This window comes from Belonocnema kinseyi, chromosome 5 (assembly GCF_010883055.1).
Source record: "Belonocnema kinseyi isolate 2016_QV_RU_SX_M_011 chromosome 5, B_treatae_v1, whole genome shotgun sequence".
Classification (NCBI taxonomy): Eukaryota; Metazoa; Arthropoda; class Insecta; order Hymenoptera; family Cynipidae; genus Belonocnema; species Belonocnema kinseyi.
The window spans coordinates 44,604,397-44,609,823 of NC_046661.1; positions in this window are offsets into that span (position 1 = coordinate 44,604,397).

A 5,427-nucleotide genomic window follows, 5' to 3' on the forward strand; every position below is an offset into this window, starting at 1 on the left:
AGTAAAATTGTCCATTAATAATTATATGTATGTTTTTATATTAGCGTATTTTTTTATTTTCTGGGGTGATTTCTTTCCTATGTCCATGGACATAGGAAACAAGGGACTAGGCATGCCATTGCAGGGTTGATGCAATGAGGAGGGAGGTTCGCCAACTTTTGATGTCCCCCGACAAACATGGCAGCGCCCACATGCTTATACTTTCATGCACAGTTTGTCGGCAAAAATGCTCGTGCGCATAATCAAATGGCACATCGTAAGATGGCGGCTCTCCCAGTCATGGAATTCTCCCCCCTGCCGTGGATTCAACCCCGCTCGCCAAGACAGGATAGCATGCCTAGTCCCGTGTTTCCTATGTCCATGGTAATTTCGCTTATATGCTAGGTGAATTTGGGATGCTTTAATTAAAAAGTTAACATAAAAGAATCTGAAAGATCTGAAGGGAATTTTTAAAATTATGCACAATTAAATATTTTGAAAAAATTACTGTTTTTTTGTTATTCAAATATTAATTTAAGAGCCTATTAATCAACATTTTAATTATTCTTTTAGTACATAAAGATAAAAAAATAAAAAATGGTGGGGAATAACAAACATTTTTATTGAAAATTAATACTTTTTTCATGTTTAAAGTTTACTATATATTTTTTGAATCCATTATTTATTGGTAGAAAATTTATCTTCTCGGTTAAAAAATCATTTTTTCATTAAAAATGTATCTTTTTTTGGAAATTTGTTAATTTTGAATTGAAATTCAACTATTTTATTTCTGCTTCGAAATTGTTATTTTTCAGTTACAAATTCATCCATTTGGTTGACAATCTTGAGATTTTTGTTCTCAAGTTTGTTGTTTTTTATCAGGAAATTAATTTTATAGGTTAAAAATTCTTCCTTTCATTGAAAATTAAACTTTTTTTAAATCTGTTAATTTTGGGTTGAAAATTGGACTATATAATTTGTCTTTTTAATGCTTGAAAATTAATCTTGGTAGAAAATTCATTTTTTGTGTTACAAATGCAAATACAAATGTAAATTGTTTTTAAAAAATATTTGGTAAATTTTCGGAAATATATTTTTTTAATCACTCAAAATCTTCTGAAATTTCTAAATGTCTGAAACGGAAGCGAACTTCTCTTAAAATTTAAAAAAAATATTAAAAAATTAAAAAACTTGTCTTAAAATATTGGAAAAATGTATTGAAGTCCAGGTCATTCGAAAGGCTAATTATAACTTTTGTTTTACGAAAGGTATGAATGTTGATGGTAAAATGGGGGAAATTTGAAATCCTTATTGAAAATGTGTTTTTTGTTTGTTTAAAATTCAATTACATATTTGTTAAATTAGCTGTTTTTTGGTAGAAAATAAAGCTTGTATGAAAATTCCTTTTTTTATTGAAAATTCAAATATTTGGTTAAAAATTCATTTTTTTATTTAAAATTTCTGGTTGAAAATTGAAGTATTTGCCAAGAAAATTTTTTGGTTTAAACTGTAACTATTATATTTTTTTATTGGTTTAAGATTAATCTTCTTACTTTTTTTATAGGATATTTAACTATTTCTTGAAATTTCGTAGTTTTATACATATTTTATAAATATTAGGAAATATTTTAAACTTCTAGAATATTTTTAATCACTTTAACACTTCTAAATTCTTCAACACCCACATTTTTCTTACAATTTTTAAGTCCTAAAAAATTTTAAAATTGCCTTTGACAATTTATTTTTAAAAACAAGAAATCGTTTCAAATTGTTTGTATGAATATGATTTTAGTAGATGTTTTCAGTTTGTTATTTGCTGAGATGCCTACAAATGTTGAGCGAAATATAGATTTCTTAAGATTTCGAAAGAAAAAGCTTTTTAAGAATTTTAAAGATTTGAAGATGATAAAAGAGTTTTCTTTAGTTTCCTAACAAAATTCAACATTTTTCTTATTTTTAATATTCATTTGAAGAGAATACTTAAAAAGATTCCAAAATTTTTATAGAAAATATCAAAATTATCATAAATTAGTTTTGAGAGAATATTCTACAACTTTTTAAAAATATTTCAAAAAATGTCCAAAAAAGATTCTGGAAAATTTTAATACTGAGAAGATTTTTAAAAGATAGAAGAAAATTTCGATTTCTGAAGATTTTAAAATAAAGTTTTGGATTCTATTTCAGAATTTGGAAAGGTTTTAAGAAATTAAACATTTTTGACCTAACATTTCGGGGAAAGTTTTAATTTATTTTTTATTTAAAAAACAAAATTTTTTAATGAAAATTTTTTTAATATTTTAAAACTTTTTAAAACATTAAAAAACTGCGTTGACTCAAGAATCCGGTAAACAAAAGTATCAACACTCAAAAATTTCGGAAAAGTAAATATGATTTATCGCGTATGTGCTTGGACTGGTGTCATTTTTAGATGACGGTTGCCGACAGTAGAACCATTACCTAAATTCATATAATTTGATATAATATTTAATATTTTACAGACTATGGAAAATTCTTAAATTAGAAAAGTCTGGAACGATAAGAATCCTGAATTCGCCCAATTTGTTGAAATGATAGTAGTAGGGCGGAGGGGAATCTTCGATTCTTGCAGAATCTTAGCACCTCTAGTTCGCAGAAACGGCGAAGGCACAGGAAAAAAGAATCCATTGAATAGACGTCTCTGTGAATTGCGTATCTGTCATTTGCAGATTCAGAAAGTTAAAACAGATTCGATTTGCGACTATGTGAATCGGTCATTTTCTCAAGCAACTTCGAATCTGCCATGTACTGCAATGACCATTTCAAGCAAGGTTATATTGAATCGCTTTGCTTCTTTTTGAATGAGACCAACTTTTTTGGGGTTAACTTGCCATATTTTACACGATTTTTTAAATTGATAAATTATCGAAAGATCAAAAGGAAAAATTCGCAGATCTATTAGTTTTCTTTTGCTTTTTCAGTTATTAGTCTTTTACGGTATATAAATTAGTCAACAAAATTATAAGGACTAAAAGTCTTTAAAAAAGAAATCGGCGGCAATTTCAAGTTCCAGTGACAGATACGCAATCCAAAAGCCTTCGAAACCCATTCAACAGAAATGAATGGATTTTTGTTTCCTGGGGAGTTTCCGAGAAATGTATTTCCCCGCAAAACAAATGCAATATAAATAGATGAGTAGCTCTTTAAAACTTCTTTCTTGAACACTTCTTATATAATCTAATTAAATTGTATTTAGTTAAACTTTAAATAAATAAATAAATTGATTAAAATAAATTAAATAAAAAAATATCTAATTTTCTTTTAACTTTTAATGCTTTTCACATTTCCTAATTTAGTATATGTACTAATAACTGAGTTATTATCTTCAGCTTATAAAAATTGAAAAAAAAACTTTTAAAAAATCTGGGCTATTAATTTCAGCTTCAGTTTAGAGTTAAAAAATTACGCTTTTTTGCAATTACAATAATTTTTAATACAAAATACAAATTTGGAATAACTATTTGCTTGTTACAAAGGTAAAACCACATTCCAAGATTTGACAAGAAGGAATCACGGCTTATCAGTCTCTTTTTAAAGTTATATGAATATAATTTTCGTAAGATTCCGGAGAAATTATCAAAAACATTTTTGAAGACTTCACATATGCCGAAAAAAATGCAGAAAATTTTTATGCTTTTATTTTATTTTACAGGATAAACAAAACATAAGGAAAAACTAGAATCAGCTTAAAAGATATTTAAGACTCTTGGAAGATTTGAAGAAATAAATTTTTAAATAAATTTTCGAAAAACTATTCATGTTTTTAAATATTGTTAATATTTTCAAATGTTCTGAAATTTCCAAATAATTTTAATCATAAAAAATTACATTTTTACAATTACCTACAAAACTTAAAGATTTTTAGAAACTTTCAGAGGAATCTTAACAATAAAATTTCATCTTTCAAAATTCTTAAATAGCTTCGAACATTTTTTTTCGAAATGCTCAACATTTTATAAAATTGCTAAAAATTATTTTAAAGATGTATAGAACATTTTAAATTGTCTAAACAATTTCAAATTTTAAATTACTTTAAGACCTTTACAAAACTTCTACACCTAAAAATCCTAAAATCTTCTAGATTATTTTTCGTGTGTTTTAAAATCAAAACTCAATTATTTCAAAAATTAAGATATTCTAAGTTTTTTGCCTACTATATATTTCATTTTTCTTACCTCTTGCAAAGTTTGAAAGAGTTTACAAATTGTATACTGTGATTTAACTAGAATTCTGGTTACTTTAACCAAAAAAAATAGTAAAGGCATATTTAACCAGAATTCTGGTTGATTTAACCAGACATTTTTTTTACTGTTAGAAAACCCATTTGCAATTAAACTTTCCTTTTTAATCAATAATGTATAGAAACGGTTGGAAAACAGTTAATCATGAAATAAAATTACTTAATTGAAAATTTTCATTTACAAAATTGATGTTGCGGTAAACTCGTAATATTTATTAATAGACTTTTTTACAGATGGTTAACTTAAGCAGTCTTTTTTTGAGCGACTAGCAAAATTGTTAGAAATTGAAAAAATCAACTGCAAGAATAAAAAATGAACATACATATCTTATTTTTTTATATCTAACTTTGTCTATTAAATCATTAATATCCATGGGCGAACTGGGCATATTCTCCCTGTTAAAAACAGTTAATATTCATAAATGTATTAAATTTAATGCATTATTTTTTAACGCAAACAATTAAAAATTCCTTGGAACATTTTTTGATACTCTCAAATATTGAAATTCCTTCAAAATATTTTGATACACCTTGAACTTTTTTTCAAAGGTTTTTAAAGTACTTTTGAATTTTTTTGAATAACCATTCTAAAATTTTTTTAATTCTTTAAAATTTCTTAAAATAATAAAAATAAGTTGGAAAATCCTTGACATCTTTTAAAACATCCACAAATATTTAAAATCCTTTGAAATCTTTTGCAATCTCTTGAAATTTTTTAAAGCTCTTGAAAATATATTGAAATTTTAAAAATACCATGAAATATATCAAATCCTTCGAAACCTCATATTAAATTACTGTAATCAATTGAAAATTCCATGCAATCTTTTAAAATTCTGTCAAATTTTTCAAATCCTTTAAAATCTTTTCAAATACCTAGACATTTTTTGAAAGATTTCTAAAGTACTTTTGAATTTTTTAAATAACCCTTCTAAAATCTTTTTAAATCTTTGAAATTCCTTTAAATTATAAAAACAAATTCAAAATTTAAAATTACGTTTTTCAATTAGGCAATCTCTAAATGGAATTATTTCAGACTGAAATTTATAAAACAGAAAAATTTCAAAACGTCAAAAATTTTAATGTTTGTAGAATAGTTTAAGTCTTAAATTAAAGTGTTAATATAAATTACTCGAGTTAAAGTTTAACTATTTCTAAAACGATTTTTGTATATA